The 24,520-nt window shown below is 36.6% G+C and overlaps 1 protein-coding gene across 2 annotated transcripts in view; it reads right to left on the reverse strand.

The window, feature by feature from the left end:
- Nucleotides 1–24,520, reverse strand: part of il1rapl2 (interleukin 1 receptor accessory protein-like 2) — a 373,988-nt gene that overhangs the window by 331,211 nt on the left and 18,257 nt on the right. Inside the window, exons 1-2 of one of the 2 annotated variants that reach the window (XM_036213986.1) lie at nt 4,209–5,235; nt 4,071–4,130 (exon numbers count right to left, since the gene is read on the reverse strand). The exons of the other annotated variant lie outside the window; for it this stretch is intronic. The gene's annotated coding sequence lies outside the window, so the exon portion shown is untranslated. Of the gene's footprint in view, nt 1–4,070; nt 4,131–4,208; nt 5,236–24,520 lie in introns of those variants that run through there. 2 annotated transcript variants of the gene reach the window in all.

Consider the following 24,520-nt stretch of genomic DNA (forward strand, 5'->3'; position numbering starts at 1 on the left):
GCCAAAAAAAAAAAAATTCTGATTACCAACTAGAACTTGTTTTTCTAAAAATTAAAGTAGTTAAAGAAATACTAGTTAGTAACGGGTGCACACCAGATAGTGAGCGTTTTATTATTTTTATTTTTTCTACTAATTTAATTAACAAAAAAATGTTCTGGTTACTAATTGAAGGGCACTAGTTACTATCTGGTGCTCATCTGTTAATAACCAGAAGTTTTTTTTTTTTTATTATTATTATTTAAATTTTGGGGGAAAAAAATACTTCAACGCATGACAGCACTAAATTTACACTTTTATAACTTGTAAAAGTTGTTATTTAAGTGCTTTTTCAGCCTTTTTATGAAACTTTGATTTGAAAAAAATGAGGACATCAAGTTTAAAGAAACATTCAGTTAGTAAATAATGACACTAAAAACTTCAGTTAATCAGTTTAAAAAAAAAAAAAATCAACCTTCAGTAGAGGCAGACACCTGAATGACACAAATTAAACATTTTTTTGATTTCCTGAAGCCATTTGGCTTTGAGGTTAGAAATGTCAAAAACTTTGGTGGTTCAGCTTCACACAGGATCACTCACATCAAACTGAAGCGAGTGCTGTGTGGTTCTCAACAGAGAAGAACTTAAATATTTCTTGATAAAAGATAAGCTGGATGTCATTACTATACTTTCCTGAAAATAGTCACTAAAATTAACCAGAGAAAATCTGAGCTGAATTTCAAAAGTTGAGACTTAACTGCAAAAAAGTGTTAAAATTTGATCAGAAGGTCAACTTTGTGTTTTAAACCTGACTGAGATTTATGGGTCAAAATCAACAGTGACCATGAAAGGGCTTAATTATGTTCATTACAGACTCACAATGAAGGTTAACCTATTCCCTTTGCTTGTCATTCTGGCTTATTACATCGTTTATCATTTACCAAGTCGTTTTAATTTATATGAAACATTCAAGAACGGCCTCGGTTGACCCCATTACCGTCCATTCTGGAAAATTAAACTCAGCACTCTCTGTTTACATAAATCCATTTTAATAAACATTTGCTGGGATGGAGTTTGAAAAGATCAGGAATAGAACAGAAAATGTGAGGATTATTTAAATAGCTCTATTGGGATTTTTACTTGTGGATTTTACAGAAAGAGCTTAGAACGATCAACTTGACATGATGCCTTTCAGTCCAGGTCTCCCTTGAAAAAGGGATCTTATCTCAGTGGGACTTCCTAGTAAAATAAAGATTTAAATAAAATGAAATTCTCCTTTAGTGCATCGTACGACAGCATAACCCAAATGTCACAAGTGTTTGCGACTTCCGTTATCCTTACGAATATGTCACAATACACTCACTGCACCCACAACAGTCATACATTCCTTCATATGACCCTCCATAGGGGGTCAGGGGTGTCTGAACTTGTTTGTTTTAAGGTGGAGCCATAGGGACTTTGGAATGGCTATCCCTCTGCCGGTGGGGTTAGTCACGTCGTGCTGCATTTCTTCACCTGGGTGTTCTCTTATACACAAAGGTTTACCTTTAAATAGGGGAAGAATTTGAATTTGGCCAAAATTAAAAAAATAAAAAAGAAGCCCTTCCCTGCTTGCCCAGTGTGAACAAACCGGGTTAAAAGCTAATTCAAGAATGCATATTAAGAACTCTCTTGAATGTGTCTCACATGGCCCATGTGTCCTGAGGGACCTGGTTGGAGGCAAGTTGGCACCAAAACACAACATTAAACTCATCATTAGCCAGAAGCGGAAATGTCGCAACTCTCGCCGGAAGCTGAATTTGTATATCTATACTAGAAGATTCTAACCCAACCGTACCCCTGACCCTAAGTGGGGAAAAAAAACAGCTACTCATTTGAAGTTTCCATGTATAAGAAAAGTTTTTCTTTCCAACTGTTGAAGACGCTGGAGTTTTTCAACATCTATCTTGTTACAAATAAAAATAGCTTTGTGAAATACTAAGAAAAGATGTGAGGTCTGTGGCACTGATGAGCCCGAGGATACTACTGCAAACTTGATAAAAACATATAACACGCGAACCACAAACTGGATGTGAAGACGCAGCTGCTAAGCGCCTTAAAAACACATTTAACCCACATTTGTGGGATCAAAGGTTATACGATGAAGCAGCATCCTCCAGCATTTCCTGGAGTTCAGCGGTCTCAAGTCCAAACACAAATGTTCATTTAGGAGTGAGCACACAAAACTGTTTGAACAACCAAGTGTGGATATATGCCTTTGTGTATGCTCAACACACACTACACAGATTAAGCTCAGGCTGTAATGAGATGAGTAATCACTTGTGTCAGATAGCTCGGCTGCCAGGAAAAAGAGGGGAAAGCAGTTTGTGCCAAGACCTCACATTTCACCCTTTTCTTGTTTCTTTCCCACTCTCTCCTCCCCTTACTTCTCATTGTCTTAGTTCTTATGAGCAACGTAAAGGAGGAGCGCGGTCGTTTCTCCTCTAGGGTGAGGAAGCGGAGCTTCTGCCAGGACAACTCTCCTCCTCTTCGCTCATCTCTCTAAGGTGACTCCTGAGGAGAACGTGGTTGTTCCCCTCCTCATCTGGATCCATAACAGACAGATAAGGAGGGCAAGAGAAGGGATTTGATGGAAGGCAGTGTGTAAGGGGCAGTCATATGTCCATCGTTTTAGTTAATGTGATGCACAAAGGTCCGAATGATGGACTAAAATCTCATTCAAGAAAAATAACATTGTTTTGAACTGTTTGTGCACCACGTTTTCCAAAATCAAACAGAATTTAATTAAATGGTGTTGAATCTACTGGAGAACCATCCGAGGTCTACCTTGCCTTTGGTCCAGCAATCCTGTGACTCTGAACAGGACTAAAAGAGTTGAGAGAATATGTTGAAGGGCTGCCACAAATGATTATTTTAATAGTTGACTAATCGCAGATTAATATTTTGATTAGTCGACTAATTGGATAATGCGTAAACTAGATGTAAAAAAATCAATCATTAAACTAGTATCAACAAAAAAAAAATGTAATCAATTAATGATCAAATTATCAATCATTATCCACCATTTATTTAGGAGAAAGCAACACATAAAGCCATCCTACAAACCTTTAAAACAGAACACAACATTGCTGTTGACGGTAGAGATCCTAGCACCCTAGAGCCATTTTAAGAACAAATCTTTTCTACTGTTTAGCTGTTATGATGAACTGTGGAATAGCCAATGTTCATCTATGTTTCAAGTTTCTGTTGTACAAGTTAACTGGCACAACAGATGGTTACTTCTGGCATTTAGAATGAACACGTGTACTATTTATGGCTATGTGACCAAAACTTAATTTCTAGATTACCACTTTTAATCCACACCCTGCAGCCAATCAGAATCAAATATTTGTCTGCACAATAGTATAAATACCAGATTATTACCTTTGTCATTTGATCTAAAGAAGTGAAAAACAATCAGAATGAATCTGGAAAAATGTGGGAACTCATTGGACAAAAAACTAAGGAGGTGGTGGAATCAAAGAAGATAGAACTGGGAGGAAAACAGTTTTTTTTTCCCTTTAATACATGAATTTTTAAAATTATTAATGATGAGTACATAGCTTGAACTATAAATATGTATATAGTCTGGATGACAGTGTCAACTCACCACTTAATGACAGAAGAAATCAGATATATTAAAGAAGCAAAATGTGTTTTTTCATGTTGGATTGGGGTCCCTTGTGAAGAGGATGTGGACCATAACAAGTGATTTAAGGGTATTTACAGATTTGTGTATTTTACTTTACAAAAGGGGAAAAAAAACACTTTTTTTTAAACAACGGAGACACAAACAGCATGAAAAGTTAAAAACCTATTGACAATATGTCCAAACCAATCACTGAAATTGCACGAATAGGGAAAAAAATCATTAAGGTAAAGACTACCCAAAATCGAAAATATATTAACTATTTTGGTATTCTGAAATGACTCACAGACTAATAAAATGTTCAACACATTAAAGCTTTAAGTAATTAATATATTTATGACTAAACAAACATACAGGAGTATACTGACACAAACAACCACAAACCAAAGAAAGTGTTGAAACTTACAGGATGTTTTTGTTCTGTCTGCTCTGTGATGAAATGTTGAGCTCATTTTCTCCATATGAGCTAAGAAATAAATAAATAGTTTGATGAATTATTATAACCGTAAACAAGGAGCTCATGAAAAGTTACATAAAAACCTACTATGACTGCGGAAGATAAGGACTAACGAGATGCAACTGGGCTGATTAGAGCTTGATTACAGGAACAGGAAGCTGACAGGAAGCCCCTTCAAAATAAAATCACATATCAATAATGCAGAAACTTGATCCAATTTTAGAGTCACAAACATTTTTTAAATACATTATTGATCACAAATTTAACTTAAGAAGAATTCAGTGTAAGTAGAACAACATTTTTTTTTTCCAATTTAACACAGTTTGGCTGCAACCACAGAAATAATAAGCACAAATATAAATGTGCATTTATTTTTGTGACCCTGGCTCAAAGAAAGCTTTGCAGAATTTTATGTTTCACCTTAAATCTGCCGATCTACTGACCTCTGACTGTCCAGACTTCCAATTCTGCCTCGTATTTGGTCAAGACAAACAGGGTGATGTTCAACACGCTCTTTGGTACATCACATCTCCATCACTCTGATCTTTCTTCAGCTGCACAAAAAGTTTTTTTTTGCCGCTGCAGACCAACATAGTTTTTTATTATTTGTCGGATTGTAAGACCAAATGACCCAGAGTTGAATAAAGTTGGGGGAAATATCTGAAAATGACATTAAAATCATTCTCAGTATTTTAACCAGAAGTAGATTTTTTTTTTTTTTTTTTTCAATAGAAAAATGAAAATATCTCAATAAATGATAAATACTTCAAAAGTCAGATCAAATCAAAACTTTATTTATGACATTTTTCATCAGCTTTCATTATCTGAATTCTTAAATTATCGGATAATCTGACGTTCACTATCATGTAACAAAAGTCACAAAATAAAACAAGTAAACACAAAGATTTGATTCTTCACAGCCTCCTCGTGCACCTCTTCATGATCTTTCTGTTTTTTTTTTCTTTTTGTGTTTATGCATAAATAACATACAGTTTCAAACGGGCCAACAATACTAAACTTCATAAATAAAAGTCAGCAGACGGCCAATGAACGGATGAAACATCATAGCATAAATTCAGTGATTCTACTTCCAGCCTAAACATGGAAAAGATCTGGTTGATAATTGAAAAATATTAAAAAAAACAAGAATCAAATAAACAAAAGATGATTATACAAGTTAGTAACCTTTGATGTCTAACTATCAAATTAACTTTAAATCTGCATTTGGTGTGTTGACATATTATTTTAAAGGCCTTTACTATGGTAATATTCTTAATTTGTTATTGTTAAGTTCAGTTTAGTTTATTTATTTCAAACTTATAAAAACAAGACATAAATGAATATCCTCACTGATAACAATCATTGATTCAATCACATTATTCTTTTCAATTAAGGGAGAAAAAAGTTTTCATTTGACAGAAGAGAAAAGGCAGAACTGCAGCTGAAAATGAAAAATAAAAAGTGTTTAGCTTGGTAATTAATTATTTAGTAATTATCTAAAATAATGTGTATAGCTGACCTCCGGGGTTAATGACTCAGCATAACTGATTATACTAAGTTCATCAAATGTTTACATGTAAACAAGCTCAGTGTAAAAAACTGTGCAACAAAAAATTATTTTTAATCTATTTCACAAAGTAATTTTAGGTGATAGTTCTTTTTTATAAAAAATATATGTACTGTATTTGTTTGTTTTAAATGGAAATCATAAAACAAAAGGACACAAGTATTTTTAGAGCTTTGAAATAGTCTGACTGATCCTAGTCAGTGTCACATGACCATTGCTTTCCTGAAAAATTATATATATACACATATACAGTATATGTGTGTATTTACAAGAAAATTACCGGTTGGGAATTTGATTATATGGTTAAAAAGGTGATTTCTTCAGATTTGTATTTTTTTAATTTATCAACTGAAACTCTTTTTATTTTTTTTCATTTTGTAATTATCGGTTTCTCTGCCGTCCAGCCGAGCACAGCCAAGTCCACTCGTGCCAGCTGAGACAAACACGATGAGGTGTAGCAAAAGGCCACGTTTTTTTCTTTTTTTTTTTTTTTTCAGGGCCTCCCAGGATGTTTTTCAGCTTTTCCCTCCCCCTGTCTCTGCGGTGCAGAAAACACCCCTGCTGACAAAGTCTTCTGGACATTTACGAGTTAGCAGGTCACCAGAGCCCACAGCAGACTTGCCACCCCCTGAGGAAGCAGAAAAGGGTAAAAATGCATGAAGAAACTGCTAGAAATACTCAGACCCCATGGAGCTATATCTCTAGAGAGACACGGGAGGAAAGTTTTCTTTGTAAAACTACTTAAAGTGATTTACTCTTCAAAATAACTTTTATTATCTATTTTATATGCACAAGTTGAATTGTTTTATGTTTTGAAATGATTGAAATATCCCGAAAAATTGGAAAATCTGATTCGTGATTTGGATTTATTGTGGTCAAACTTGTCAAGCGGGAAGAGCTGAGTTTACAAAATGTACCGTCTAATGTAATATTAAGTATAGAGCTAATAAAAACATGTCCATTGTAAAAGTGTATCTTTTACTGCCCCTCTTTAAGACCATCTGACAGCACTTGTTAAAAAGCTGATTGGTTTTAAGAGAACTTTTATTTAAAATGATGAAGCCTCTCTGTAGCAAAAGCAGCCGAATCACTTTGGAGCAATAAGATATTTTCTTTGGAGGGTAGACCATTAAAAAGGCCGGCAGATCAGGGAAGCCTGTTTCCAGAGTAATTACTTCCTGTGAAGACCTTGTTTAAAACATGAAAAATGTGTCTTTTTACAGGACAGTACAACACCTAAACAGCTTTATTGCTTCCTCCGGCAATCCATGATCCACCCCTGCTCCATTCAGTAAGAAATTGTATTCCGATACGATCCCATTGAGAGGGAAGCCCTGTTCAATTACTAAGAGGGGGAATGTGATAATCTGGGTAAAGAGAAATGGATTTTCCCTTAAAATGGTTGCTGCTGTCTGAAGGGTACAAGTGGGAGGGGAGAGGAAGAGACAGGAGTGGAGGTTCGGCATCCAAAAACAGAAATGAAAACAGGGAAGTGAGGGAACGGGAGACAGAAATACAGTGAGGATTCAGAGGAAGACGTATTAGAGAAGACGTGTTTGTTCTCACGGTGGAGCAAAGAAAAGAAGGTATCAATAGCTGCTACTCAGCATTCAGCAACTCACGGATTACACAGATGTGTTTGCTATAACTTTAAGTGACATAAATGCAAATAAATGCATGTCAGTGACATGACTGTCATTGCAGGCAGTTGCAGGGTGAACAGGCTGGTCTGGTTGAACATGAGTCTGCAATCAGCCACAAACAACAGCTGCTTACCGAGCAAATAAGTCACGGAGGAGACCATCCTGTGCACCAGATTCACATATGAGGAATCTGCAAGTTTAACTGACTCAGAGTTATCCAGAGACTTAGTGATGTTTCTTTGTTTCAGTAAAATGAGTGATAGGCTGGTGATTTTTACATTTCTGCTCTAAAGAGATTTTTAAACTACGGTCACAACCATTGATTGGATAAAAATGCTACTGTGACCCCTCCCACTCGTTCCAAACCAGGAAGTATGTAAAAATCCCATTGACTTCTATAGATATAATAACTCCATCATTAGATTTTTCCAGACTAAACATTCTTCTTCCTGGGTTTAATGCTGCTCAGTTTTGGTGTTGACGAATTGAACTAGTTAATCATGAAAACTCATACTCCGACAATGTCTTGGAGGTCCTCCTTTTGAAGACACATCATTTAAAAAATAAATCAGTAAAAATTCCGATTTTGATGATTTAACTTTCTGAATATTTTTTTTTTCCTCTCCAGAATTTGCTGGACTGCTTTTAATGTATTTTTGTTTTATTTTATGTCATTTTATTATGTAGTTTTGTCAAATTTTCTGGTCTTTTGCTCTAAATGTGTTCATTGTTTTATCTATCCATTTTCTGAACACAATAGTTCCCTTACAGGGCCACGGTGTTGCTGGAGCCTATCCCAGATCCTGTTGACCGATGGTGGAGTACACTCGTGTGTCCAGTCCATTGCAGGGCAGCATAGTTCATTATTTTATCTAAAATATTTTAGCATGTTTAGCATGTTCTTGCTATTCCTAATCCTGTAGTGCAAGTCAATGAAGTTATAAATTAGCCAATCAGATGCTTAATTTTTGTCTTACATTGAACACTAAAAAAAATGGTTAACAGATGGGGTGTGAACTTCCAACAAGCTCACTCCTGATTGGTGACGGTGGTTGCCATGGCAATTCTTACTCAGATCTCCTCGGACCAATCACTGCTTGCTGATAATATCTGGTTCCAACATGGCGACGTCCATACAGCAAACAAATGACTGAATTGGTTTAATTTAGCTGGAGCTGGAAGTACACCATGGATGATGTCACGTTCACTCGGTCCAGTTCTTATTTACATTTCATCTGTACCATAAACACACAAGTCTTGGAGTGAGATGATACAATTTAGAATTTTATTATAATGAGACAGACAAATTATGTTCCTAAAAATATGTTTTAGTTGAGTCTCTCTCTTTCTCACTATTGTTTTTCTTTTTTTTTTTTGTCGAACTCCATTCTCTTGCAAGTGAGTTTCCTCAAATTAGCTCATTTTGGGGATGAATTGACCTGGAAAACACAACAGCATGTGCGTTGATTCCTCTCACAAATTCACACTTATTGTCAGTGGAAGTCCTGCTAACATCACAGACACTTTAGTTTATCTGGGTAAAAGTAATAGAACTGTCTTTATATTCATTTGAATCCTTTGTGCTTCATCCTTTCATTTTTCAAAAGCACTTTCCTCTGTTCTAAGGATGCCTGATAAGTCCTGAAAAGCACCTTTTTTTTAATCTCGTTCGCTCAAAACACAGAACTTGTGCGCACAAGGTGAATAACTGCAGGATTAAAAAGAATAATGAAAAAATGGAAAGAAAAATGAGCAGAGAACAACTTCTTTTGTCTGGAAATGTATTAAATGTTGGGTACGGATGTAAAAACTGTTGAATTTCTCAGGATTGTTTTATTTTTATCAAAAACATTTTACTATGATTGTTCTTGTATCTTGTCTGTTCAAGTCATAGTTTATGTGGGACAACAAAATATTTTTCTGGGACAACAGGGGTTCCATATTATTGCTTTCTTTTTATTTTTGTAAATGTGTAACTATTGGGGCAATCTGAACATAAATGCAAACCTAAGAGGAAGAAAAATCTGACTTTCTTTTTTTTTAATCTTCCAAAAAACTAATATTGTGTTTAAAGACTTCCAGAATATCCCAAAACAAAACCAGACGAGCTTCTGCCTTCTTTTCTTGCGGTATTTGTCCTGTCAAGGAGTCAGACAGCCAACTCTCCTGACAGCTAGTGAGTCATCTTATGAGTAAGTTAGACAGCAAACTGTCCAGTCACCTGCTCCGTTACGCAGAGATCTCATCTGACATGCTGTCACCAGTGTTAGCCTTCAAGTCATCATGTCACTCACTGGTTAAGTTGCCTATTCAACAAAACTTCAAAATCAAGGTTACCCAGCAGTTTAGGTGTCAGTCAACCTAATTATGCATTCCAAATATAGTCCCTAAATGGTAAATGGTTGTGTAGCTTCCCATTCATAGTCTTTTGGTCAAGTGAACAAAGTTTTAAGTGTGGTTTTTCCAATGGAAGAAGTTCAACTTACCAATTCGTTGAGTTTTATCTGTGTTTTAAGGAAGAATCACTTTACATTTTCTTAACGGTAATTCATCTTTTCCTTTCGGCTTTTCCCTTCAGGGGTCTCCACAGCCAATCAGCTTCCTCCAATCTAAGCCTGTCTTCAGCATCCTCTATTCTAACACCAGCCACCTTCATGTCTTTCTTAACTGCATTAACGATAATTATAAGCTGTAATTATTAATTCATTAGCATACCAATTGCTCCTTCAAGATCAATTCAAACCGTTTGCACTTCCGTGAATTTAAAAGGACGGTACCAATACGTCACTACCAAATCCGAGTCCCTGATTAGTCAACTGGTTTAACTAGCGATGATATATCGATGCTTGAGGGTGCGTAGAATGTGTGTGTTTTAAACTTTAGACTTTTCAATGGAATGGGCATTGTTGAGGGAAGCATAAGATTACGCATCTTCTCCAAAAAATGACAGCATCAAGTCTTGACTCAACATCCTCCCATCCTCAGATTTTCCTTCTTCACTGGTGCTTTTTTCCCAGCTTAACCAAAAAATAATTTACTTCTCATAAAGAAATTTGAATTTAAATCTGTTTCTGTCAGAAATACATTCGCATTTGTGCAATCTTTGTTAAATAAATGAGGAGGTGTGTAGTAACATGGTTTAATCTCTGCAGTCTGTGTGTGTGCACGAGTGTTCCCAGTCCTTGCAAGGAACTGTATGGCCGGTGTCTTTAGCCTGTGTGTGTTTGTGAGAAGGGACACAATATGGCACCATTAAGCCACTTCTGATCACATCACATCCAGCATGGAGTCGCTAAGACCTCAGTGGTCTCCATTTAGGCCTGTCTGAAAGATGGTGTGTGTGCTTCTTAAGGTGTCCCTCCACAGCCTATGTGTGGTACATGAACTAAAGAGACACGTGTCCTCGGTATAAACGTAAAGCTCATCTGTCCAGGTCAACATGAAAGTGAGATTTGTGAGGTTCCACACCAACAACTTTTAGAAGGGTTTTTGTAATCTGCATGATTGAAGATAGCGACCCACTTCCATAAAATCATGTTTTTACCATGGTGTTGTGGCCTTTTTCTGATGGTGGGCGACATATTGACAGAAAAATAAGCTTAAAATTTCCTTTCTGAGTATTTATTCAAATTGTTGTGAATCAGGACCAGACGAAGAAAATGTAGTTTGAAAAAAATATCTTATTTGTGACTTTTTTTTGGCCACGAGCTCCTTGGTCTGAGCCCTCAGTAATAAAAAGGGAGAAGAGGGGCGGGGTTGCTCTGTGCTAACAGACCTACTCACAATTCAGAGGCGAGTTTCTGATTAGATACTGCAGAAATTTGTCCAAGAAAGGGAAAGTTTTTTTTTATTATTATTTTGGCTTTGAAAGTGTTGTAATCAAAAGACCTATGCAATACAAAAGTTACCATATTTTCTGGAGTAAAAGTCACAAAAAATGTCTAATCAAAAAGAAGAAAACCATATATAAGTCACTCTGGAGTATAAGTCGCACTTTTAGGAGAAAAGTCTGGCGTTTCTAAACAAATCCGCCAAGCCAAGAGTAGCTAAAATAAAGAAATATTAAGTAAATGAAAACAAAAATACTAATCTTTTGATCTGTATAAGAAAAATATCAAAATTTAAGAGGAAAACAATCAGATTATCAGCCATGTTTGTTTTGGACGACACTTCTTCTGCCGCTGTCAGTAGAAAATACTTATACTCAGATGCGGCGCCCTCTAGTGGTTGTTAGAGGAAACAACTGCTAAAGGACAACCAGTGTTTACAGGGAAAATAGCAAATATATGAGCCTATTAATGTTTAAAAAAAAAAAAAAAAAAAGACACAAATAAGTCACTTGAGTATAAGTTCCACTCCTGGTTAAACTATGAAAAAAAAATATGACTTATACTCCAGAAAATACGGTAATTGGAGTGGGTCGAAGAAGTTTTCTATCCAAACTCTTGTTAGACCTTGCCCTCCAGGTACAGAAAAAATATACTCTCCCCAACTGAAACAGAGATCAACACCAGCAATTACAGACCTGACAATAATGTCACCGTGTTGTTATCGAATGATACTAATGTATGCCCGCGACGCCAATCTTTTGGGATCACAACAGCTAAGAAATCTGTTTCTGTCACAGACAGCCTTTGAAAGGATGACTTTTTTCCAGTCCTTGCCAGATCATCTGTGCTTGAGGGAAACTCATAATGAAAACTAATGAGGGTTAGAGCCAGCCAACTGATATATCCAATTTCTCATTAAAATTTCTTCCTACGGGTATGTCACCAAACTGAAATGTGAAACCGCTGTCAAACCAGTCAGATAAATTTAACCTGAAACAATGGATACTACAATAGATGTTATAGATATGCGTTCACTTCAGGGACTCGGAGGTAATTTCACTTTCTACACACGTGTTTGTGGAAAAGTCACAGTTTTCAGAATGGTAACTCCTCTTGCATCAGTGTGTTTTCATCCAAACAGCTTTGAGGATGCATGGATTAGTTTGAAGTGCAGAACAAATCAGAGTTAGCAGAGTGAGAAGGAGTGCACACAGATGTTTCCTTAAGATAAAAGATTCATGAGTTAAAGCGATAGCATCTGTTTTTATGGTGCAATGGGAAGTGGTTCTGATCCAAATAATACATGCATGTATATAGAGACAAAAAAAAAAAAGACAATATATCACATCAAAACTTACAAGGGTGTGTATTGGCAGGAGTCTGGTGATGCGATACGTATCACGATACACATCTCACGATATGCAATATCACAATATGGTGCGTATCACAATATATCCCAAGACTGTACTAGAGACAATTTAAAAAAAAAAAAAAAAGTTCGACTTAGAAAAATAAAATAATAAAATGTTATTAAATGATCACAACATTATGCACTCCAACTATATCTCACATACAAGTTGCTTTTACCCAAGCAAACTCATGGTGCTTTTATTTTGGTAAAAAATTTGTGCTATAAGGGGAAAAAATTATCACAACATTTCGCCAAATCAGTTTTTCTCTACACCACTAAAGATTACATGGACAATTTTAAGGCGTGATTCCCTATTAACTAAATACTCAATATGCAGTTGCAAACTTCTTACAAGTTCACTTTTTCTATTTGTAACTTTTAAGAAGAAACACCAGAGTTAAACAACAGTTCAAACAAATTTCCATACATATATATTATTCCACACAAGCCTTCCAGCCGACATTAACTACTAACCATAGAGAGGATAAACAAAAATGTTTGGTCTTAGTCACATGCACTGTTGCAAGTTTATATATTATTCTGCCTGTAGAGGGTTGTAGGGAGGAGTGGCCACATTTTAAGAGGGGCTCAGGTGTCTTGCCTCTCCCTTGAAGCTTGTAGGGCCTCCTTAAATGGATTGTACCATTGTCGTGCACGTGGTAAGTCTATCATAAAGTATTTGTAAGTTACTCACACTGATGATGTGCAAATGACGCTGTCGTACTCTCCTCATAGCACACTCTAGTCCAGGAATAGGCAGCTTCAGTATCTGCATGACTTCCAGATATTCAAGCCCTACTCATGACTGATTACCTGGTTCAGGTGTGTCCAGCCAACTAAAACATGCCAGAGCAGAGTATGTTGGAAAACATGCCTGTCCCTGTTCTAGTCATTAGTAAGGTGCATATATGGGCATAAATACCTCACACAAGTTCCTGTAGGACGCCTGTAAGATCTCCACACAAACTACACACTAATTGTGTAATTTTCTCATTTCCAACAGTCATCCTTCACCACAAAGAATCCACACTTATTACACAGCACTAATAGACTTGATTTGGGGGAGTAGAAATAAATAAAAAATCTGTACGACACACCTGTGCGTCACCTACTTCAAGCCCACTTACCCTTCCTTGCATGTTGTATAAGTGTTCGCTACGACCTGTTGCTTGCAAAATGTGATCATAAACATTTTGGCTCTTTGGGCTCAGAGAGCTGCTTAAACCTCGATATTTCACGTGAGCTACTAGCATGACCCATACTGGTTTGGCCATATTTTGCCAGCAGACATCCTGTATCTAACCAGGACCGTTCTCACTAAGGTTTAAAAAGGTAGCAGAGAAAGTTTCATCTGTCAAAAATGCTCCAAAACTTTAATAATTTATTGAATTCCTCTTATTTTACACCACTGTCTCAAACTTTGACTGTAGTTAGGAAAAAACTTCACAAACTCATAAATCAAAGCCATCTTCATCTCTTCCTTGTGCTCTTCTTTACATGTATCGCTGCTTGTAAATTCACCAAACTTGGCAGCTCAGTGCTGTCACTGGCTTTGTGCCTGAGGTTGTTGAATTGAGACTTCAGAGACAATGACAATCCCATATGGAAACACCATATGTCCTCATCAATACAACATTCTAATTTATAATACATAGCCGCACACAGTCGGCACATGCGAGCAGTGTGCTGCGGCACATGCAGCTCTAATACGGCACACACATGAGCGCACTCACACACACTGTAGTTGGTGTAATGACCCATTTGGCATTGAGCAGCATCTGTTTAGCAAATGAAGACCCGTCGTTGGAATGATAGTAATTTTCTTCCTGACACAGTTGGCAAATGAGGAAGGCAGGTTCCTCTTTAGCACTTACAACTAATCTCCTGTGTTGAATTGTCATTCTCTCCTCCCCCATCACTCACGCCACTATCAACTGCAACTCAGAGTTAAACTTTAGTGAAAGAAATGCCCACTGAAATGGATTAGAAAAATAAATAAACACCTGAAAACCCATTTAAATAAAAAAAGATCATTTTAGTAAATGCTTTCCTTAGTTCCTGCTTCTCTCCTGGGAGAATAAAGCTGTGACAGCCTCTACTTTCTGCTCTGCCATCAACAACCACGAGGAAGTCTAATGGGAATAATGGCAACCTCCTGCTGGGAGAACAAGCTCCTAACGTTACATTTTCATCACTGCAAAAAAAAAAAAAAGCATCAGAAAAATGCAGTAGGAAACCAGGTAACCAAGTATTCCCAGAAGATGAAGAAAACTTGAACCCTTTCAATAAATCTAACCCAAACATTAATCCAATAGTTCACAGCAGTTTACTTCTATAACTGTGGCTGTTGAGAACTGAGTGTAGGAGGGGGAGTAGCAGTCCATAAATGCCTAATAATCCTGAGAGCAAAGGATTGTAATTTTAAGTGTGAGGAGTAAACAAACTTTTATTTTTTTCATAATTTTGACGTTTGTGCTCCAAGCAAAAAATCTGAAAGATCAAGATTAATTAAGACCTGATCTGATAAAAGTTTGGTTGGGAATGATTAGTCCACTTGTCTTAAAAATGAACAGCTTTGTGTGTAAAATCATCAAACCATCTCTAAAGGTTGTAGTTAGTTTCAATTTTTCCTGAAGCTCCCCCATTTTTTTGCAGAATTTTCTACTCTCCATTGGACTAAATCAGGGCTAGACAACTCCAGGCCTAAAGGGCCACAATGTCTGCATGATTTCCAGATATACATTCGCTTAAATGAGCGCAATATTGGTGCTTTTTAAAAAAAAAACAATCAACGGGTGGGTACAGCAGCTCCGCCCCAACTGTTGTGTTTCAATTTTCAATTGGGCGATGGAGTCTCCAAGAAGTACGGTTTGGTACTGTGTTAATGGGTCCGTTTTACAATGGAAACGATCACAATACCGGATCGTACTGGAACGGACCGCTCAGTGGAAATGAAGCTAAAGTCTTTTTATTTATCATTTGGGATACAAAATAATGTTTTTTAGAAAAAAAAATAAGTTCCTCTTTATATTTTTTATATTGTGGGGTGGCTATGGAGCATCGTTAGGACGATCGACTCCTGATCGGAGGAAAGTGGGTTCGATTCCCGCCTTGCCCACCCATGTGTCGAAGTGTCCTTGGCCAAGATACTTGAACCCCACCTTGCCTCTGGTGGAAGGTTGACGCCAGTGTTCAGCAGTGGAGCCGCCATCGGTGTATGAACGTGTGAATGGGTCTGTGACTGTGGACCACCTTGGGCCTTCGAGGAAGCTGTTCAAGTATACGCCATTTACCATTTTTTCCATATAGATCTTCCATTTTGGATTTGTACTCAACCCACTGATCGAGTCACTGAAAAGGTCACGTGTTCAAAGCTTAGTCTCTGATTGGTTGATGCAATGTGTTGACCTCAGTAAAGTTCTGATTTTTTGGCTCTGGACTGCTGCACCACACCCTACCCCTAAATCGCGTTGCAAGAACTCAGATTGTGTCTGTGTATTGACTTAACATTAAAACTTAACACCCGAATCAGTGTAAACGCAGCTTTAGGATCCCCCCAGGATATATACAGTTCTGTTTATGCAGAATGCAGTTCTTCACTTATTTGCAGTTTTCAGAGTCCAGACTAAGGATTGCTTTTGCCTGCTGCTGCTCATGGAGAACCAGCCTCTTTCTCAAGCTGCCCTTCAACCCTACAAACATCTGTTTTGTCAGAAAGTCAATAATCCAGCTACTCAAATCATCCATCTTTGTGTTTTTGACTTCTCATGCAGCATTGTTTATCGAATTGGACCGAACATACAGAAGAATTCAGAGATTACATTCCATAACATGCTGCCTGCCTTGTCCGGATGAGAGTGGACTTTCTAAGATAAGTAAATCTGTACTTTGATTGGAGGAATGTAAGCAAGCTGATGTATGAGGTTGTCTAGGTAACTAAAAAGAAAGCATTTTTTCAAAGCACACGCAGGACGATGTGCTGTCTGAGCCTGGAAGCACTCAAAGGACTTGTGAGCACAGAGATAAACGCATTTCTACAGCACACACACAATACACAAGCAGCTTCTGGGAACTTAAACTGCTTTCCTGATCGTGTTTGTTGGACATTTGTGGACATGTACTCTTACTCACAGCTCCATTTGTTCAATCTTTGAACCTAATGCCAGGTAGGGAATAATTAGAAATAGAAGGTCAGGGAAAAAGCTATAAAAGAAGCTATAAAAAAAAGATAGATCGCACTGAGAATGAGGAAATAGAAGAAAAGTTAGGAATTAGGTCACTAGAGAGAATAGGCCATTGAAATCAAAGTCTGATTAAAGGTTGCAGACAGAAGGAGAGTCTAAATGATGACATGATTTATCACCTGTGCACACTCACATGGACACAGTGGGAACCATTGGTTCTGCACAAATCCTTTTATTTCTTAAAAAAGAAAGAAAAGAAGTTACATCATCTATTGGTTTGCATTGGATCCAATAGGACAGCCTATTTAGCCTTTTTGTAATTCCAATCCAGGGTCATCACATCTCCATCCCCATTAAAGCTGACTCAGTCTTTTTTATTTTAGCTTGAGCTTATTGAAATTCACAGATGTTCTTAAATAAGTCAGTGTCACAAAAATTAGCTGGGATGTGGTAATGCATATTTTATCCGCAACAAAAATGCCATAAATAAAAAATTCAACACAATGACCTCCATTCGTTTTCTCTCGACCTACAAACCTTAGCGTTCTAACTTACAAAATGCATTCATCCATGAAGAAAACATTCATACTAGATCACAAATATTATAAAAATATAAATGCTGATTTAAGTAAAAGCCCACAGCATACACAGTTTTTGGTCGGGCATGCAAAAAAAATAGCACAGCTGTAGCCTTAATTTTAATAAAGAAAAAAAAGAAAAAAGTGTGCCTTATAATCCAGATTGTTTTATATATGGATTCATTCCTGTGTTTACTGATGTTGAAGCAGTTTTGAGAGGTAAGCAGCTCTCAACGTTATGTTTTTTTGGTGATGTTTTATAATTTTGTAATACGTGCAGCAGAGATGCACATATTTCAATTGCATCCAAGGCTGAATTTTGCTGTTGGCCTCATGAAAAATTGAACTTAAAATTAAAGTCCCATTAGGTGTCACGCGTCTAGGTGTGTGAAATGTGTTCTCCGCATGTGATCCATCCCCTGGAGGAGCAGTGAGCTGCAGAAACAGCTTCACTCAGGAACCATTTAGTGGTTTAACTTTAACTCTATATAATCATAACCTTTACCCTTCCTAACCTAAAGTTTGGCACAATTTCAAAATGTATGTGCAAATAGACTTCCTTTTTTTGGTGTTATTGTGATCATAAGCGATCAGAATTCTTGTCTATGCACGTTTGCATAGACTTTTCATTGGATGTCCGCTTGAACGCGAGTTGAGTCGCTTAATGTCCTTATAGTTTGGTGCGCCTTTTAAATTACAAAATTTTGGAACTGGAGCATTTATTGAAGGTGTGGCTTATAATAATGTGCCCTATAGTGAGAAAAGCACAGAAAAAAGCTTAAAAAGAACATATACATATATTATTCTTTTTTTTATGTATTTAGGCAATATTTTTTTTGTAATTTTAAATATTACTTCATGGTATTTATGTTTTTTTTTTATTCCATTTCCGCCCCTTTTAAAATACATACATTTAGACCTAAATGCAAATAAGATACACTGAATCAAACATCTCATAGCAAGGCAAACATTAAACTATTAAAAATGATCTCCAGATAAAGTGGTACGATAAAGGGACAAAAGCTGGTTCTTCGTGCTAAACTGATCAAACAGTCATTGTTTATTTTTGCAGTCTGGGCTGTGTGCGTTTCCTGTTATGTGACGTGGTTGCAGAGTGATCCATTTCTGTTTCTCGTGATCTAACATCAATACAGCCCTTCCTATCTCTGTCTTTACACAAACTCCAATTCCTCTCAGATTATTTTTGCCTGCTCGTTGCTTCCTGCCAGAGCCTTTGAAGAATGCAACCTGTAATCACCCTGATTTCAGCTCATCATCTCCCACCGCCTCTCACTTCCAGTCATACTCTGTCAAAAATTCGGGAATCAGCGTTCCTGTCATGTTTGTCTGATAACACAAGACATTTATGAATAATAAATAGCTGCTCTCTTGCTCCCTGTTACTTATTGGCTTATGTCACTCCAGAATAAATAAAGAGGGATAAGGGACTAGCAAAAGTATCAGAGTAATAATATTTTCCTTACACCAGTGCATATTGGTTTTACATTTAAATCATTAAAAGAGGAATTTTCAGTAAACAACTGAATTGATTTTCCAAGTATGTGAAATTTAAAAACCAGTAGAGCAAAAATAAAGCTAATGAGTGAGAAATCTCTTATCATTAATTCAGTTTTAATATAGTTTCTAACAGTTTAAGCAAAACGAAAAAAAAAGTAATGCATGTTTTCTGACCCCTTTACACCATATATTGCTTCCAGGACTCCACTAATTTTAGTGTCACCTTCAATGGAAAAAAAAACACTACAAAAATGTATTATTTGTGATTGGAAATGAAGTTAAGTACAAAGGGGTTAAAGTTAACATGAAGCATTGATAAATTCTATGTATCTTTAGTCCTAACAAAATATGATATTAATAATCACTAACAAACAATTTATGAAAATTACACAAAGTTGAAAATTGACAAATTAAAAACATTCCAAAGAGACATTTGCGAAAATCTAAAACCTGGCAGATTATTCAGAAAAACCTATGATTTAAAGAACTCAGATCTAAAGTCTGACTGATAAACTGGTGCTTGTACCATATGACGCTACAGGCAGCTACAAACCATATTAAAATCTCTGAAAGTTCACCTCCTATTTGACTCTCAATGCCTGATTCTTTTTTTGCTGGGATATTTTATGTATAAAAAATTTTAAAAAAACTTTCACATATTTACTGCAGAGGTATCAAACTTGTCTTAAACTAGACAAATGTAATGCTTTTCTTTACAAATTTGATGTTAAATTATAAACATATGATCCCTTGTTTATCACAGGAGTTACATTCTAAAAATAACCCTTGAGAGTTAAAATCTGCAAATTGCAAACTTTAATTTTTACAATATTTTAATTCTGTTAAACATCTCACTACACAATTTATACACTTTTCGCAGACAAAAACATTTCTCTCTTCTTCAAACTCTCAAAGTTCAAACCTTCATGGAAAAATACATCCAAAAAAAGTAAGAATGAAAACAAATACTGAGGATTTGCGTAAATGCGGAAAGCTGAATGCGTTCTGTGTAAGACACCTGGCATGGAGGAAGTTGATTGACAAAACTGCCAATCAGGATGCAGAACATGATAAAATAAAGGCAAAATTTAAGGGAAAAAAAAAATCAGTGATACAGTGCGACCACGAAGGCTAAACCGCAATATAGTACACTATTTGTACCACAATTTTGTGTCTTCAGCTGAATAATACAGGTTAGATCCCAGTGTGACACAACTGCAACCAAACAAAAATCATAGCTGAAAACGATTTTCTTCAAAAACAGCCTAAAATGAGGTTGATTTGGTTGCATTCTTGTCTTTAGCATTTCATATGAAAAGCACCATCAACCTCACCTTTCTTGGCTATTATTCAAGGCTAAAGAACATCAGTCTGCACAGATCAAGCATAGACTCAACAAAGACCTATTTAGATCTTTATATCGTTAAAAAAAGGTATACAAAAACTATCAGGGCAGAGAAATACGCTAATATTTGTGTTCTTATCTGCATCATTGGGGGAAAACTTGTGAAGCTTGACTTAAAAACTTAAGGTTCAATCATAATAAGCCGAAGATGAAATAAATTAACACATCAGCTGGACTGCAGACCATTGAGATCTCCATGAAACCTTGGTAAAGTAGATGAGCTTCAGCTCTTTTAAATGTGTGAACACACAATGCACTAGGGAGAAAAAGCTGTAGCACCATATTTAAAGTTAATTGTCAGTAATTTGTTTGGCATTTTAAATCTTAGAACCTTAAATTTCACTCAAAGTCCCTAAACACTTAAAGCATTAATGAGTTTCGCTGTCTCTTTTGAAAGTCTCTGAAGGCAACTCACGATTGTGCAAACGCACACAAACCACACAGCTAATATTGTCTGATATCTCCACTGCGTCCTTTTGAAACCTGCTCTATTGACACCCTGGTGGCCCCCCGGGACCCCCATGAAATCATGCACAGGCTGAATTTATTGCACAATATGTTTATCACACATTTTCATATTCACACAAGAACACAATAAAATGGTACATAATGACTCGTGCACGCACACATACATACAAGTCAGGTATAGCTTCAACCTGCCTTCCCTCAATAGAGACACTCCCATGAATCCGCCACAGAAAGAAGCCAGGTCGCTTGTAATTAAGTTCTAAATGTGCAAATCCAGTTGTGAGGCATTGCTTATGAGATGGGGGGCATAATGACATTGCCCCATAAGGGAGAACGCTTACTTAGCATTTAAATAGGTTCTTTTCCCCCCTGAAATGGTAGGGTACATACATTGCTTTACTCTTTATTCCATTGTGTGTTCCTCTGCATGAAAATAAGGAAAAACTGTGCATGAATGAGGGTGGTTGTCTCTATACGCTCCCTCAAACTCCCACATAAGAGTGCATGTTCGTGCACATATTATCAGTTTAGTCAGGAAGAATACTCAAATAAACAGGTCTATACCAGAATTTCCTTTGAGTTTAACTGAAAAAATTCATTTAGTTTAAGTTTAATCGATTGGTAATCAATAAGAATCTCCTCTTTTTCAGAAAAGACCTGCCAGATGGAGGTCAACTACCCCCCTTCCCAGCAACTTTAAGATGCTTTCACACTGAAACCAACTGGGACACTTGGATAAACTGGGCAGGAACTGCTAAGTCCTTTTATCCGAGAGGAGATACAACTAGGAAGTTTTTGTATTGTGTTACACATCTAAGCTTTACTTTATATAACAGTAGTCAAATAAAACAGCATAAAATCAATGAACCCAATGTTGACGATTCTTTTGACTACAGCAACTCTTCAAGTGTTTCAGCAATGAAGGTGATTCCAATGGATTTTGAAGTGTAGAAAAGCGACTTTTACACCAAAAATCAAGACTTTATAGTAGCTAACATAAACTGACTCAGAATCCGTTGGAGCTAAAGAAATGACGTAAATGGTCAAAGAGTTACAGTAGTTTTGAGGAGCGTGTTATTTCGTTTTGCCCTCAAAATCTCTAGTCTTAGCTCCTTTTACACCAGTTTTAGCCCCAGTGATGACTTTGTTTCAACGAGTGCAACTCTTCAAGCGTTGCAGCAATGAAGGTGATTCCAATGGATTCTGAAATGTAGAAAACCAACTTTTATGTTGATTTGAGACACTTTACTAATGCAAACTAACTGACTCGGAATCCGTTGGACTTACAGAAATTGCGTGAAATGGTTGGAGAGTTGCATTAGTTTTAAAGAGCATTTGCTATTTCGTGTTGCCTGCGAAATCTCCAGTATTAACCCTTTACACCAGAGTTTTAGCTCTTTCGACTGTTTTTGGCAATTAAAGTGATTCCAGTGGATTCTAAGGAGAGGAGGCGAGGCTTTCCGCCAATATACAACACTTTTCAGTCGTGAAGTGCTTACGTAACTAAAAAAAACAGCTGACTTAGAATCCATTGGAACTACAGAAATGTTATTTTCTTTCTCTCATGTGCCACCATGGTCCAAACTAAACAAAGAAATTGCACAAATGGTGGAAGAGTTACAGCAGTTTAGAGGAGCGTGTGTTACTTTGTGTTGTCCACAAAATCTCCAGTATGAACCGTTTTGCACCAGAGTATTAGCTCCGGTACGGACATTCCTTCAACTACTGTAACTCTTCAACCATTTTTTGCCGTTACCGTGATTCAAATTTTTTCTGAGGTGAAGGAAAGTCTCTTTGTGCTGATATCAAGCACTTTACAGTTGTGAACTGCTTACTACCAAAATTGTTTAAGTAGTTTAAAAGAGCGTTTGTTATTTTCTGTTGGCCGCAAAATCTCCATTACTAACCTTTTATCACCAGAGTTTTAGCTCCAGTGCTGACATTCTTTCGAGTACTGCAACTCTTCAAACGTTTTTTGCAATTAAAGTGATTCCAATTCATAATAAATCAGCTGATTCGGATGCAGAGAAAAGCAGCTTTGCGAAAATATACCCAACACTTTCCGTAAAGTGTTTTAAATCTCCTGTTTTGTCTTTGTCAGAGATCATGGTATGTCAAAGACTGTGTTATTTAGGTGTATCTGTTGACATCTCTTGTGTTAAAGGGTTACGAAAAAATCAATAGGACACAATTAAAATAAAATGTTTTTTAAGTGAGACAGTAAATATCAGATCTTTTCAACTTTCCAAATAACTTGTAGTATTTTACTCTAGTAGTATCTTGTAGTAATTTCCAGAGTATTGAAGTCTTTTGGGGGTCTCATTCACATTAGGGGCTCCAAGCGTTTACCTCATACATTAAATCTATCATTTTCTAAGTGCAGTTTTCTCAAAAACTATCAATTTCTTTCCAAGGCTTTGGTGAACAGGCATTGATAGTGTATGCTCAACTTTAGGGTCACTAGCTTAATATACTTTCATACATTCTCAACCTTGTTCGCCCATTTTCGGTATTGTACAATTCAAGCTGAGTCGATTCCAGAGTTTGAATGCTAGAATACAAATATCCGCAAAGGTTTCTGTGTGTGAAATCGAGGCGCTGTATGATCTTGTGAGTTTAATAGCCTGAAGGAATGAAGTGGTTACACTTCCTGGCTACCCTGCACTGTGTGCTGCTCTGCTGCTCGCCAGAGGGCTAAACAGTCCATTCCACTGGTTTGTGGGGCTGGAGACTGCAGAGGCTGAGCTGAAAATGATTTTCCTGTTGGCGAGTTGAAAAGAAAGGTCTTAAATTGACACTTCTTTTTTTTTTAAAAGAACTGTTGAAAGTTGCATTTAGCTCCTTCATGTACTGCTTTAAATTTTAACAGAAGCAACAAACATGGCAAAGAAAGTTGCTGCTTTTAAAAGTGAGAGATTTGATTAGATTTCAGTTAAACCAGATTTTATATCAGAACAAAATTTAGAACTAGAATGACTATTTCTTTTTTTTTTTTTTTTGCTTGTTCGTTTTAATTAGAGTTTGCTGCTAATAATCTTCCAACTTTTACAGTCACTGACTTGGCATTAACTTTTTGCATTAGTGAAATGGTTCGTAGGACATGTTGTGCTCCTAGAGTAATATTTGAAGATAAGAATTAAAGCGGTTGTTGTCCAGAGGTAAAATGGTCAACCTCTGATCAAAGAATCCCACATTTCTCCTGGTGGTTATAGGTATAGGTGAATTAGTGTGAATGTGTTTGTGCATGGGACTGTTAAGAGCTTTCGTCCATCAAATGGGTAGAAAAGCATTATATTAGTTCATGTTAAACCATTTATTATTTTCCAAGGAAGATTTGAAAATTCTGTCCAAAATTGTTGAACTGTTGCTGCAGAATTTGGTTGGTGCAGGACTGATTGGATAACTTTTAGAAAGTACACCCTCTCAAAGTAAAAATGAACACGAACGCAAACAGCAGAAAAGACTAGAAAAGAGTAGAAAAGACTTTAAAAAGTAAAACAAAGAAACCCTGAGCTTGCTTCCTTTTGTTTTTTTTATTTTAAATAACTAAAATTTATTTAAAATAAATTTTGTTTTAAAATAGCTTTTAAATGTGATTTTTATTAAAATATTCATCGACCCTAACTTGTCGGTCTGTCACGTCTCGTTTTGCACATGATTGCATGCGTGTGCTCACAGTTTCTTCACATTTCAGTTGCTCATACTTAAAGTTTGATGACATTTGAACAAAAAGGTTCTTATAAAGGTATAATATTCAGGACTTCCAGGAAAGTTTAAAACCTGGATGTACCAACA

This window comes from Oryzias melastigma, linkage group LG10 (genome assembly GCF_002922805.2).
Source record: "Oryzias melastigma strain HK-1 linkage group LG10, ASM292280v2, whole genome shotgun sequence".
In the NCBI taxonomy this organism is placed as follows: domain Eukaryota; kingdom Metazoa; phylum Chordata; class Actinopteri; order Beloniformes; family Adrianichthyidae; genus Oryzias; species Oryzias melastigma.